At 43.0% G+C, this 15,098-nt stretch overlaps 1 long non-coding RNA gene across 1 annotated transcript; it reads left to right on the top strand.

Moving 5' to 3' along the window:
- Positions 1–1,095: 1,095 nt before the first annotated feature.
- Positions 1,096–13,143, top strand: LOC115658966. Its single transcript, XR_004002414.1, has 3 exons — positions 1,096–1,179; positions 4,949–4,954; positions 13,131–13,143. It is a non-coding gene; the product is annotated as an uncharacterized LOC115658966 (long non-coding RNA).
- Positions 13,144–15,098: the final 1,955 nt, after the last annotated feature.

The following is a 15,098-nucleotide window of genomic DNA, read 5'->3' as shown; positions in this document are numbered from 1 at the left end:
GTATAAATATTGGGTCACATGTTCAGCTCCCTTCCACCCTGCTTCCCCTTTTCTGAAGTGTCAAAATAGTGTCAGGCTCCCTACGAACAAGTGCCGGGAGTAAACAAATGAGCCTGGACTCTTGTCACTCAGACACCAATTCCTTCCCCTGCAGAAAGCTGATTGAGGTAGTCAGAAAATCAGGCTGATGGGTGGGGTGAGATAATGAGCCAATTAGCTCATCAGCCCAGAAGGATGAGGAGACACAGGAAGGAAGTGCAGGGTGAGACGTTGCACTCCATATGACTTTATGAAAATATGCTAATAAGTATGAATATAATGTAACTGGAATATGCTTCATGCAAAAGGTCTCTTGTAAAGTATCATTACAAAGCTTATAATCTACTGAGTGTATCCATCCTGTTTGTATGAATGTATAGTTCTTGTATCTGAAACTAGGAATATGAAATATAACTCTGAAGTGCTATTGTAATTATGCAAAGTGTGGGCCATTAATGTTGGTTTAGAATCTTGATGGCTCCCATCAACTAGGACAATTGACTGTAGATGGCTCTGTTTACTTGCAAGCCTTTCTGTGAGTCAGGCTGGGAAGAATGAAGACTTGAGGTCTCACAGGACATGTGACCATGTCACATGGTACTGGAATCCATCTTAAATTTGATGCTTCTCCATTTAGAAGGAGGGGTGGGGACCCAAAGAGACAAAATGTTCCCACCTTATGCCAAAGGTGTATATAAGGGGGTGGAACAGAACAAAGGGGGCTGCAGTCATGAGAAATCCCCTAGCTACCATCTGAGCTGGAACAAGGACTGTACCAGGAGAAAGGATTGGGTCCAGCCTAGAAAGGAGTCTAGTATGTGAAAGAAGCTTATTGGAACATCTCTGAGGGTGAGATTTACCTGCATTTAGTTTCCTACTGTATTAGGCTTAGACTTGGGTTGTTTGCTTTATTTTGCCTTGTAATTTACTTTGTTTTGTCTGTTACTACTACTTGGAACCACTTAAATCCTACTTTTTATTTAATAACATCACTTTTGCTTATAAATTAACCCAGAGTAAGTAAGTAATTCCTGGGGGAGCAAACAGCTGTGCATATTTCTCTGAATGTTATAGGGGGCAGACAATTTTATGAGTTTACACTGTATAAGCTTTATACAGAGTAAAACAGATTTATTTGGGGTTTGGATCCCACTGGGAACTGAGTATTTTTGGGTGCTGGAGACAGGAGCACTTCTTAAGCTATTTTCAGTTAAGTCTGCAGCTTTTGGGGGAAGTGGTTCAGACTTGGGTCTGTGTTGCAGCAGGCTAGCTTGTCTGGATCAACAAGACAGGGTACTGGAGTCCCAAACTGGCAGGGAAAATGGACTCAGAAGTAGTCTCAGCACATCAGGTGGCAGTCCCAAGGGGGTGTCTGTGACCCAACCCATTACACAGGGATAGAGGGACAGGCCTAGTCAAGCCCAGTCTCACAGGGTCTGTCTACACAGGGATAAAAGATCTGTGGCACAGCCATGGTTGGCCTGGGTCAGCTTACTTGGGCCAGCTGCAAATTTTATATTCTCTTTAGACGTACACACAGAGATCTCAGGAAAGGAAGACGTCTGCTCCTGTCAGGTCCTCAGGAGAGGGCCGAAAGCACAGAAGATATTGTAAATAGACTGTTGCATGGGGCCTACAGTGGTGTTGCTGGAGGGAACTTTTAAAAAATGGCACTGTGAATGCACAACCAGTAGAGTCTGATCCATTTTCTGTGGTATGAAAAGGCAGGAGTAGAGCACACCCTGTTATACCCCAAATCCAATCACAGCCCAGGCCCTCCTCTCTGGTCACTCAGTAATGTGTGACTTCCAGAGCCCAACTGGGCCATTTATGTGCTACCACTAAGCACCAACAATTTTATTTTTGTATAAAAACTATTAATCCAACAATAAGTTTGCAGTGATAACTTTTGCATACTTTGACTTTGCACTTCTTGGAGTACCGTTAATTTAGCTACATTGCTTCTTCTGTCTGTGTGATAATGTATATGAAACATACACAACAACATATTAAATTATAAAAATTACAGTACATAAGCAATGCTGTATGAATCTTACTTTTATCATTTCCCTGCATTTTATATTTTAACCTGTCAACTTTATAATGCATGTTTTTCCCCCTTACAACAACATAGATACACATGCACTGGTTATAACTTGTGACTTCCTGATTCATCAGCTGTGTAAAGAAGCACGTGGGGTGGGGGGCAAGAAGGTGGGAAGGCTAGATGTAACTTTCAGGTGTTGTCATGATCCTGGGCAGCAGAAAATGAGAGTAAAACATCACCACAGCTCAGAGCAGCCGAGAAACTGGTGTAACCATTCAGAGCCTTATCCATAAGTCCATTTTGAGGTCTCATTCAACAGATGGCCCCTCCGATTGCACAATGTTTATACTGGGACACGACTTATTTCCAGCTCTGAGGGAAGTGTGCCCCTTAATGAATCACCAACACCACTTTCCCATAACACTGTTTTTTCCATCACATATTTCTATCCAAATACTGACTGAGCCAAGCGATTCGTAGTTTATGAGAGCTTTATACAAAATCACAATCTTGTGTGTTACGGATACAGCATCTTCAGATGTGTAAACACTATCAGTGATGCCTACCACTGTGGGGCGGTTGAACTCGGCAGCATCCATATAGAGTGTGAGTGCTCCATTAGAACACTGGCACATCAATAAGAAATTTCAGAATGGGTGTTAGATCGTTGGCAGTTAAACAGGGCAGTTCTTGAGGTGCGTTTTTCCCCCTGCGTACTCCGTGCTGTACATTAGGCAGATGAAGTGAAGTAATTAAAAGATGCCACTGCAGGAAGTGGGAAGGAGGGAGGAAAGCAGAATGATGATCTTCCCTGCTGAACACAGTAACATTGACTTCATTACAACGTTGGAGAAGTTTCTTCAATTGCTATTCTCCCAGCAAGCCAGGACCACCCCGGTTCCAATAGTCTGGCTGATTCAGGTGATTGTTACTGCTATGAGGTGTTTCATGCCTGGAATGATTTCTTTGATGGAAGAAATTGAGAGCAGGACCAGGAACAGATGGCTCATAACAGCATCTTAATTCAGGAGAGCCAAAGTAGTATTTCATTACGGAGTAGTATTTTGAAATTGCCTTCAGGTGTTAGTTTAAGAGAGTAGAGAAAAAAGAAAAGTGAAAAAGATTTTTAAAATTTAGTAAAAGGGATAGAGTGGTACAAATCAGATCCAGTAATAATGCCCTACAAACCTGTCAGATTGTAGTAAAGTGACAAGAGCTAGCTAGCTAAAGGGAAACATTGCCCCATGTATGGTGATGGACTTGTTTCACTTTGATGAATCAGCTGGTTTGAATTATTAGAAAAATGAAATGAAATGTTTGCCCTGGTTCAGAATTTCCAAATGCCCCTTCAGGATAAAAGGACATGCATTATCTCTTTTTAATAATTTGAGACTTAACATTTTGCATAGCATAAAATCATCTCTTTAAAGCACTAACATAAATGTTAAAACAAATTCATGGTGCAGCTGAGTTTCGTGATTAACAGGGTTCATTTAAATAATTTCTTTTCTTGCTAAACTTTCCCCCAAACACTGAGCTTCTCTTAATAAACATGTAATCCTAACGGTTTATTATGCCACTTTCAAGAGGAAAATTCTTGTCTGCTATGAATGTCAACATAAATTAGGATTAATCAGTCTAATTCCTCTGTGAATTTACAGTGTTTGTGTACTAGATTTTATAGAAAAATACCTGCCTTTCAATTCAAAGCCCTGTATTGTGTAGAAAAATCACTTCCTGACATTTTCTTGTCTCTGAAAGTTGTCTTTGGGATGCTGTTATTTTTATTAATTATGGAATCTAAATTATGTAAAAGACAAAGAAAGATCCGTACACAAACACTTTAAATCTGTTTGTACACATTTGAAGAAAAGCTCTCATATGTTTCTTAAAAACACACAAATTAATATTGCTTACTTTTCAGCAGGAGTAAATTAGGGTCTCAGAGACCTCCTTGGAATAGTCTGGAGTTAAATAATATTGCATGTTTTTCATTTTACTATGATGAATGCAAAGCTATTAAATAACCTTTTAAAGAGTTGGTGTAATTATCTGTAAACAGTAATGTTACAAAAAAAGGTCAAGTTGTCCTGCCATTAGATGTTTATGGATATAAACTGGATTTATGTTTCCATAAAAAAAGCACCGACTAACTAGATTAATTCTACACAAACTAAACCAACTGTAGTAATATTTAGACACAATAAAATGATACCAATTAAAACAATTTTATTTTTTGTGTCATATTGATTAATGGTGCACTAAAATTAACCAGAGACCTTAAAATCAGGATGGGTGCAGGAAGGCATCCACATCTCAGCGTTATTACCAACAAGAAGAGCAGTTAAGGGAAACAGCCCTGCAATAGTATGAATATTTAATTAATAATTAGTCATGTAATTTCTCCTCAGGAATTATTATCCCTCAAACTGGTTTGTGAATTTAATTATTAGCAGCCTTTTTGTTTCCATGTCCCCTCATTACTGTCAGGATTGATGTAACATAAACTTCATTAAAAATTAAAGCAAGAGTCTTAATTACAAGGCTACCCTGACTGAAGTCAGAATTAGCCAAGTCAGTGATGTGCAAATGAGTGCATTATTTAAGAAACATGCTGGAAGTAGTTATGCTAATGTGGAAGGTTCACAGTAGCAGACCTTTTCACTTGCAGTTGCATATTCATTAAATGCACTATGCAAATTTAATGTAGCAGTCTTAGTAATGCGTTGTTAATTTATTCAGATTTATTGAGTACGACTTATAAAGAAATACAAATTTAATTACTCTATCTAGTAGGATGATATTAGGAAAGATAGCAGAGGTTTAAAATGTGTTGATCTGGATTACTGCAGTTTGATGGAGGATGTGGTATCAAAGGACACAATTTTGATAACTGGGCTTGAAAGAATATTTGATTTACTTATGGAATGATCTAAGAAATCACTAAAATTGCATATGCTACTTCCCAATATGAGAGTAAAAAAAGTCTCAGTTGTATTAACTTAAGAGCTAAAGCAATGCTGAGTCCACAGTCTAATGGATGTAATGATCCTACTGAGACCAGTAAAGGTTATGTATGGAGATCTATGGGAAGCAAACTGTCTTTGTGGGAAGTTCATTGGTAGTTACATGTTCCTCTGCGATGTCACTGATTATCAAGTTTAACAACAGGAATCCTATCTCTGTTCTCCAGCTGTAACTGCACCAGCAGCACAAGACAATTTATTAGTACTGGTTGATGTGATGTTTAAGGGTTTGTTGTTTTTTTCCTTTGCAGTTTGCATATAAAACAAAAAAACAAGGTAAATTTACTATTATGGAGGTTTTTGTAACTGACACATTTTTCCCATGAAGCCTGCATGTGGAAAGGAAAATGGTATAATTGGACCAAACTATCGACCAGAAACTTTGAAACCTACACTCTCAAAATCATTTGGATGGCTAGAGAGGGACACATTCCAGTGAGTGTAACCTGCTGGGTGGAGTGTGATGTAGAAAAGCTGGGCTAGAACAATCCATTTCCAAGCTTCTTTGATCTTCCCCTTTATTGTAGTTACAATCTCTGGTGTATATCGAGATGCCCAGCTGTAAGAGAATTATTACTGTAAGCATTCAACTGGTCGGTCTGTCAGTCAAGTGAACCTAACCAAGCTTTCTTGTTAGATGATCCATAAAAGTTTTCAAGGGACAAACTGTGAAACTCTTACATGCATTGGTGAGCTGTGACTCACCTGAATTGTCCCAGAGACTCCCATGGGGCTGCTTGTATAACTCACTAGTGTGAGAGAGAGGTTCATGGCCTGGGCCCAAATGAATATCCAAATTCTACCGTTGTGTTCTCCAACTTGTGTAAATTGGATTTCATTGACCTTTGTACATATGTTGTCTGCGCTGTTGTGCCATTGAAAACTGTGGCCATCTACTTGATGATAGTTCTTTGTGTGTTGTGGAATGGGCACTTAGAATTAATTAATGGATAGAAGACCCAGTCCTGCAAGGTACTGAGGCCTTCATTTCCATTCTATTCAGGTTATTTAACTGCAGTCATCACCACAGTAATTGAGTGCCTTCCAGTTGTGTATTAAATCATTACTTTTCTTTGTAGGTCCTATAGGCCTTGTCTACACTGGCAAGTTTCTGTGCAATAAAGCAGCTTTCTGCGTTATAATTCTTGAGGTGTACACACTGCCAAGCCACTTAGTGCGCAGAAACTGCTGTTGCAGTGCTGTAAAAAACACCACCCCCATGAGAGGCATACAGCTTGGTCGATTACAGTGCTGTGATTGGCCTCCTTGGGAATATTGAAAGTCCTCTTCCTGTTTGCTCAGTGACGTATGCAGTGGTCTCAGCACATCTTTCCAGGTGACCAGGCCTGCTTCACGCACAGGCGATCCCCTGCTCGGAGCAATGCCAAGCTGCTGGACCTCATCGGCGTTTGGAGAGGAGGCGATCCAGTCCCAGCTGCTCTTCAGCCATAGGAATTACGATACCAAAGGACAGATTTCACAATGCATGACAGAAAAGGGCCATGACCTGGCCATGCTGCAGGGCAGGGTCAAAGTGAAGGAGCTGTGGAACGCCTACCATAAGGCATAGGAGGCAAACCGCTACTCCAGTGCTGCGCCCCTGAGCTGCTGGTCCTACAAAGAGCTGGATGCAATACTCCGTGGCGACCCCACCTCTACTGCGAAGGCCACTGTGGATACTTCAGTAAAATCAAGGGGTAAAAATAAAAAGATGCAAGGTTGTTAGTCACCTGGAGGCCTTTCAACTGCTCCATTTTTTGGGTACCACCCTTAGGAACTGATATAAGCCTAGGTGGGTTCCGTAGTAGAACTCAGACCAGGAATTTGAAACAAAATCAAAGATCTGATTTTTTTTTCCCCAAGCACTCTGCACACACAACTCCAGCTGAAATCAAAGGGAGTTGCAAGTACTCAGCACATCTGTCGGAAATAGAATTTTCCCTCCCCAAGCCCTAGTAGGGTATAACAGCATCAGTAACATCAGTTCCCCTTTCTACTCTTGCTCTGCTGTCTCTGTTCCCAGGTATGGTCAGTCATTTATGAGCTCTTTCTTTGCTGGTTGGAGCTGAGCAGTCCTTTCTGAAGTCACATGGCTTTTCTCCTTGGAAGAACAAAAGAAGCAAGCAGCACAGACTATTTCTTCCTCTGCCAAATGCTGAAGTTAGAAGGAGTTTTACTAAATTACAATTGATTTCAGAGGATGAGGATTTGGACCCCTCTCTCTCTAAACCCACCTTCAATTTAATACAGTAAACTTCACAACAGGGCAAATATTTACCCTCATGGTGTACACACAACTGTCTGGAGCTCCTTAATCCAGACTTACTCTGCATCCGTGGTGTAATGACAGACTCTTGAGAGAGAAGCCTTTCTAAGCAGTACCCATGTAGCTGCTACATGGTGTCAGGGTTAGAGGGCTAGTTAAACCTCTGACCTGTTTCAGCACATGCACCTCAGGTATGAGGCCTATGTCTTTGCCTCTTCGTAGTGGAATCTCACAATTCTCCCACTCTTAGACAGAGTCCTCCTGGGCTATCATATCCCGTAGATCACTGGTGGGCAAACTATGGCCCAAAAAGTTTTCCCACCCCTGCTGTATTTCAACCATATTTACCCTCAACAGGTCTGACTGGGTTCAGTACCTATGGGTCTTCCCTTAGAAAGCTCTTCCCTTAGAGAGCTTGTGGCTTGAATTGAATACAGTGACCTGAAACAGCCTTCTTAAAGCAAAGTATTGTTTAATCTTAACAGTAGGAACAAGGCAAAGCATAAGAAAAGAGGGCTATGGAACATTAGGTAAGGAAGACATATATAGGCATTTGAAGTCTTTAGAGGCCAATCTTACCCCAGACAGCGGAAAGTTAGTCTGTTCCCCAATAGTCTCTCTGCCCCTGTTGTTGAGGGCCTGTCTTCTTATCCAGCCTAAGCTCTCTGTTCTAATTTCTCCAGACTTGGATACCCCATAATGACAAGATGGGATTTACCCCTTTCCCATGTTGGAGCAATGAGCTCAATAGTGTATTGGAGATGGCACTTCAGAGAAAATGGCTCTGGCATTCTCCCTCAAGTGTGAGTAAATGCGTGGCCATGTGAAGCCATTGTCCTCTCCCTTGCGTTCATGCAGTCAACCAGGGCCAGCTTTAGGCCAATTCGCACCTTAGGCACCTTTTTTAATTTTTTTTTTTCACTTACCGGTCCCCGGCTGCGGTCTGCTCCGTGGTCTTCCATGGTCCCGCTCCTTTGAGCGAAGCACCGGAGGGAGCGCGGCGTGGCCCCGCTCTCCCAGCTAAAGCTCCAGCCGGGGCCGCAGGGCTTGCCGCTCTCCGGCTGGGAGAGCGAGGCGGCGGGGCTTGCCATGCTCCGGAGTCAACCCCTTCTTGAATTAAGACCTCATAGTCATACAGTAATCAACCTTACTGCCGTCAGGCAAATGGAATGTATATTCATAAATTATTGCAGGTGACTCCAAATCCATACCACATGGTACTGTTCAAGGATCCATTGTGGGGCTACATGTGTCAAGAATCATTCACACATGAAGTTTGCAGAATCAGGCCCCATAAGCACTAAGTAAAATTCTGTTCACAGACAAGGGTCTATGCAGGCCCTGTGTACCTCATGAATTGATTGATTAGTTTAGAAAAGCCTCTCTAAGCCTTTTGCATTGAGGTGTATTGCATTGCCATGCAGTTGTCTGACTACTCATTTCTGAAAAGAAGGATTCATAGACCAGCTATTAGGCAGACTCAAGCCTGGTCTCCTGTCACATGCAAAGTTTCTCACTTCATACCTGTCACAGAAAAGGACTGACTTGTTGAAAAAAGAGCACATCTGGACGTACTATATATTTATCTGATCGTTAACAAAAAGTCCACAGTTAAAATGCAGCCACGCTTGCTTTTCAACAATTGGACTGAAGTGAAATCTCAAACTGTGCCTTCATAGCATGGGTTGGGAGATGAAATGTACAATGGGTGCTGGGAATGGTTGAATGACTAGACATTTACATCTGTTTAATTAACAACTAGCTCATTTCAGTTGAGATATCATGCTGGGGATTACAACACTTTTGTGATTCAAATTCCAGTAAGAATATAAGAGAGATAGTTTGGTGTCCTTTCAATCCCTAGCAGGCAGTGATGCACATCACAAAACTAATAAATGATTGGCAGATCTGCAAACTAAGGATTTTGTCATTATCTGTTAAAAGATGTCTCTAAAGTAGAATTTGGGTCGACCATGGGTGTGTGAAATCATACATGCAGGTGACAGTGAATGATAGATTGCTTACAAGTATTATCCATCATTTGGCACCAAGGTAATTCTGGCTCCATCCCTAAAAGGTGTTTGTTCAATTAATCACCTGTTCATCTCCCTTAGGTACTTGTGTTGCCTTCAGTATGTCTGAGTGCCTTGCTGTCTTTAATGTATTTATCCTCACAACACCTCAGTGAGGTAGAGTAGAGCTATATTCCCCCTCTGTAAAATGGGGAACTAAGGCTAAGTGGCTTGGCCAAGGTCACACAAGAAGTCCGTGGCAAAGCTGGGAATTGAACCCTGGTCTCCCAAGTCTCAGGTGCATGTCCTAACTACTGTATAATCCTTCTCTCTGTCCTCCATTTAAATTCTTTCCAAATATGCACACTGTCCCTGCTACAGAGGGAAAGCAAAAGCAGGTAAGATTTAAGAATCAGATGGACATGTAAATGAACAGGGCAAGAGGGAGGAAATGTTGAGGCTGTGTGCATCCGGGCCGCCGAGAGGATTCAGGGGGCCTGGGATCCTCAGTGGTGGGGGGCCCCTGTTTCAGTGGTAATTCGGTGGGGGGGGGTCCTTCTGCTCCAGGACCCGCCACCGAAGTGCCCCAAAGACCCGCAGCGGGGGCCCCTGCCACTGAATTACCACCGAAGATCCAGCTCTTCGGCAGCAGGTCCTGGGGCAGAAGGACCCCCTGCTGTGGGTCTTTGGGGCACTTCGGCGGCGGTCCCAGAGCGGAAGGACCCCCTGCCACCGAATTACAGCCAAAGACCCCGAGCAGAGGAAGCTCTGGGGGCCCCAGGCCCCGTGAGAGTTTTCTGGGGCCCCTGGAGCAAGTGAAGGACCCCGCTCCAGGGGCCCCAAAAACTCTCATGGGAGCACCTGCAGGGCCCTGGGAAAATTGCCCCACTTGTCCCCACCCCCGGGCGGCCCTGGTGTGCATGTCTTCAGCCCTCTAGAACTGAAAGGTAAATGAGAGAGAGGTGTGGGAAGGTTAAGAAATGAAAGGTTGATTTACAAAGCAGACTAAGGAGATTTAAGAGGATTATGAGGATTGTACCATGGGAGACAAAACTGACCTTAACATTTCAAAGTGCTCATGCTACTGAACTTCTCTGCAGCTTTTTCTGCAGATAACCACAACACACTACTGGCCTGCTTATATGATACAGTTGGAATAAATGGCACAGCCTTAATATGGATCCAACAGTTCTTGTTCAGCAAGACCAAGAGAGTAATGATGGATAACTTCTCTTCTCCAGAAGCTCTCACCTGTGGGGTTCCATGAGGATTAACTGTATAATTGCTGCTTTGCTGAACATCTCCATAACAGAACTTGGTGGCAGTGACCCTCACTACATTTGAAGATATGTGTGATAACCCTGATCACAAAATGGTAGCCAGTTTTTATTAAGAACACTAAAACATCATATTTTTCCTTTTTTGTCTCTAAATATATGAAAACAGTTGCATCAGTTCCTAGGGAATTTCAAGGCCTCTGTTAAGCTCTATTTGGAATCTTTTTCTCCACCTTATATCAAAAGGAAGCTGAAAGAGTTAAAGTGCTTTGCTAAAGGAATTCTACTCACTAGGTATGTACCAAGGTCTCCATTTATCAGGTGCTCCTCCCCCTCCATGCTATCTCTGCATATGCTGCTCTAACTCATGAATAAAGGCTTGCATGAAGAGAGATTAATTTCAGATCCTGCCAGCTATAACTGGCTGCAGTTTTCTGAGATAATACTGCAATTCAGATTTGCTGCTGCTTGGAGTGCTGGGTTTACAATGGCACCTGTGGCTCCATGGAGCTGGGCCCATGCTCAGAAAGGACCCCATCCTGCTCAGCTTGCACTGTGTCCCAAAACCCCACCAGCTTGCTGGCTCCCCACCACCCATCACTTGCTCCTCAGGCCAAGGGATCCTCTCCACTCCCCGGCCCCACTGCCCTGCTCCTCTCTGCCACCTAGATGGACCCCAGTGCACCTCCGCCTCTGGGCAGTCTCTGCTTCCCACCTCCTGTGGGGACCTGCCTGTCTCCCCAGAGCTGAGCTGCCTGGGACCGGTGCAGAAGCCTGGCCAGTCTCAGCCGATTGGGTAGGGGTGAAGGTGGGGGGGCTTGCCTGGGCCCCTCCAGTCAAGTGCATCTTGAGAGAGCCCAGCTGGGGCAGGCCCTGGCCTGGTTGATCACGCCACTCCCAAGGGGCTAGAGTGATTACAGGCCCTGGGACCAGCTCTGGCTGTGCTGTTCGCTCAGCCCAACAGACACAGTCACCTCCCAGCTGGGCCAGTGAGTGTGACCGGGTGGTAAGGGGTGAGGAGTGGGTGTCTGGGGGGTGCTGGGCTATGAGGTGGCGGGGAAGAACTCTGTGTGTTGGGGCACTAGGGAGTCGGGGGTTCTCTGGGTGGTGCTGAGCAGTTGTGGTGGGGCTGTGGGCAGGGGGGCACTGGGCAAGGGCAGTGTTGTGCAGGGTGTTATGCATTTGTGGGAGGGGTTGGGGCAGGTGCTGGGCATAGTGGATCCAGGGGAGCTCTGGCCATAGGGAATCAGCGGGATGTTCCAGTGTTTGGGGTGGGGAGGCTGTGTGGCACGACATGGGCCCACCCCGAGGGGAAGGGGCATACTAGCAGCACAGGTCTGGGCGGGCCACTGTGCATCTGGCAACTGCCGGTTTGTAAATAGTGCCCTGGGCTGGGTGGAGTTGGACTGCCCCTGCCATGCCATGCCCCATTGCCTTTCACTGGCCCCTCGCTGCAGGGAGTGATGTCCCTGTGCCATGCTCCATTGCCTCCATGGGGACCCACATATATGTTTGACATCGGACCCACAAAAAGTTAATCCGGCCCTGGCTGCTTGAAGCAATTATTTTTCTTGTAAGTTGTACTGATCCTATGCAAGGATTTTTACAGGTGTCTTTGCATCCCAGGACAAAGATATGAAGCCTAGGGCTACTTTTTCCCTTGTCATTGCTGTAACTCTGTTATGGATAAGTTATTTTAGGGTCCCTGTCTCTGTCAAGTCTCTTGGATTTACAGTCTCTCTAGCCCTCTTTGTCAGTCTTTCAGGCACTCTTTCCTTAACAGAAGATGATTTGCCATATGGTAAAGTGGGTTTGCGCACCATTAGATGTTTTTAATTGCACTGTGTTTACAAAGTGCTCTGTAAATACTTACATATCCTATTCTGCTAGAAATTATTTTTTGTACTGTATTGTCCTGGGTCTATTCCAAATTATGCCACTATGAGAAATTATATTACACTTGCTGCCATAAAATGCCATTCAGAACTTAATGACTCTATGCCCAGCATGAAGTGTCACAATATCACACCTCTCTCATGTCCATAAATAAGGCATCAAAAGGTTACTCCAGAGCATTCAGGTGAGTAGGTTAAGTTGTACTCTGACATGAAGACCCAGCTTGCACCCAAAGTAGCACTGGTCAGGGTGGATAAAAATCAATTATTTTTTTATTTAAATCAGATTTTTTGGATAGGTTTTTTTCCTCAAAAAGCATTTTATTTAAGATACATTACAGCTTAAAGATATCTCATCGTGGAATAGGGATTATAAATTCCAATTCTATAGTATGAGACAATATATTAATATAATGTTTAAGAAAAGTTTTTTGTAAATGAGTTCTAATAGATCATTACCCAGGGACAGCTCAGTGGTTTGAGGTTTGGCTTGCTAAACCCAGCGTTGTGCGTTCAGTCCTTGAGGGGGCCAAGTTCAGGGATCTGTGGCAAAAAAATCTGTCTGGAGATTGTGAGCAGGGGGTTGGACTAGATGACCTCCTGAGGTCCCTTCCAACTCTGATATTCTATGGATTAGGGACCCAATTTTATGGGGTTCCAGGGATTTCTGTATAGATTATTTAGGTTAATCTTTCTGTCTACCTAACTGTACTCAGTGCTCAGTCTAGAAGATACCATCAGAGATGCTTAGTTTTACAGTTCTCAGACTGTGGATTTGTCTCTCCAGAGGTAACGTGCTTGTTATCAGCAAAAATGTATTTAAATAAATATATAGCAGTGAGAAATAACAGACCTCAACTCTGTTGTCCCTCTGCAAATTTGTGTACACAGTCAATCCCTTACCTCTCTCTAAAAGTGAAAAGTTTCAAAAAGTTCAATGACTAGAAGATGATTAGATGCAGAATAGATGTGGACGAGGAGAAGTCTGGAGATAAATGTGAGAAGGAAGGGACAGGCAGTAGAAACAAATGTGAAACTGTCTGAGAGGCATATTCCAGAAGTCTTGAGGTCTTTCTGAGTGGAGCCTTCATTGATTTGAGATCTACATACCATTCTCTCACTAGAAAGGAAAACCTATAGTGGCAGCAGGCCGTAAAAGAGACCCAGTTTGGGAATATTTTAATGAAGTTCCTCTACCTGTGGGTAAGACAGGCATGTGTGCAAAATGCAAACAGTGCAACAAAGAAATGCAAGGCCTAGTTGCCTGAATGAAACCACATCATGAGAGGTGTTCCTTCTCAGGAGGAAACTGCGTTGAAGCTGATGAAAGGAACATGTCTGAACATGCAGGAACTTCAGGTTGGTAAACTTTTTAAATTTCATACTTTTCTCTTTAGGACTGCCTGTCTTCCTTCTGGACTATTCTTGAATTCTCATGTTTGAGGGGAAAAAATATTATTGTTACTCTATGGTACAATCATTTTAGATGCAGTTGTGATACAAAATAAGTAGCTGAAATAGGCAGGTCTTCCTTTTACAATTTCACCTTTAAAGTAGTTCTGAATGTCAGTGAATGCAATGAGTAATACTAAATGAGCAATATGGTGGTAATCATTAAATAACTGCATTGACTTTTATTTTGTTTAGGAGAATCCATCCTCAACATATGGGATTCTGAAGTCTATCCACCTTCAAGATCACCATCATTTTCTGTAGTTTCAGAGTTATCTGCCAATGATAGCATTTCAGTCACATCATGAATGTCACATAGCCACAGTATATCACCTGTAGCAAAAAGGAAAACAAAAATCTCCATCATCCAGAAACAACCATAGATAAGTTTGTGATAAAAAACAGCGGATTACAAAAAGAGGTAATTGATGAAAAATTGTTTATGCAACAAACTCTTTTCCGTATGATTGAGAACCCACACTTCATTAACATGGTTCAGTCATTAAGACCAGGATATAGTCCACCCAACAGAGCAGATTTCACAAGCAAACTGCTGGATGAAGTGTATGAAAGAGAAATTGAGCAGTGTGCAGAAGGTCTAGAGGGTGAAATTGTTAGCCTGAGTCTTGATGGTGGAGGAATGTCTACAATGATCCTGTAGTATGTGCTTGTGTGACAACAGAAAAAACAATTGATACATCAGGAACTGCACACAGCAGAATACTTACAAGAAGTAGCTATAACAAACGGGGGGGAAACAAATCAAATGTCTAGTACATAGCTTGGTCACAGACAATGCTGCAAATGTATCCAAGATGAGAGGAAATTTAGACAAGAATCCCAAGCTAATAACGTACGGTTGCAGTGCTCATTTGATGCACCTTCTAGTCAAAGACTTCAGTGTTCCAGAAATAAAGGCTAACGTTGTTGAAATTGCAAAGTATTTCTGTAACAACCACTTTTCAGCAGCTGCTCTGAAAAAAGTGAGAGGAACCAAGCTAAGTCTCCCACAAGATGTGTGATGGAACTCAGTAGTGGACTATTTTGAGCACTCTATCAAGAACTGGCCTAATCTGATAATTTA

The sequence above is a fragment of the Gopherus evgoodei genome, chromosome 10 (genome assembly GCF_007399415.2).
Source record: "Gopherus evgoodei ecotype Sinaloan lineage chromosome 10, rGopEvg1_v1.p, whole genome shotgun sequence".
Lineage (NCBI taxonomy): Eukaryota > Metazoa > Chordata > Testudines > Testudinidae > Gopherus > Gopherus evgoodei.
Note: the sequence above shows the minus strand (reverse complement) of the source record. Positions and strands in the feature narration are given on the sequence as shown.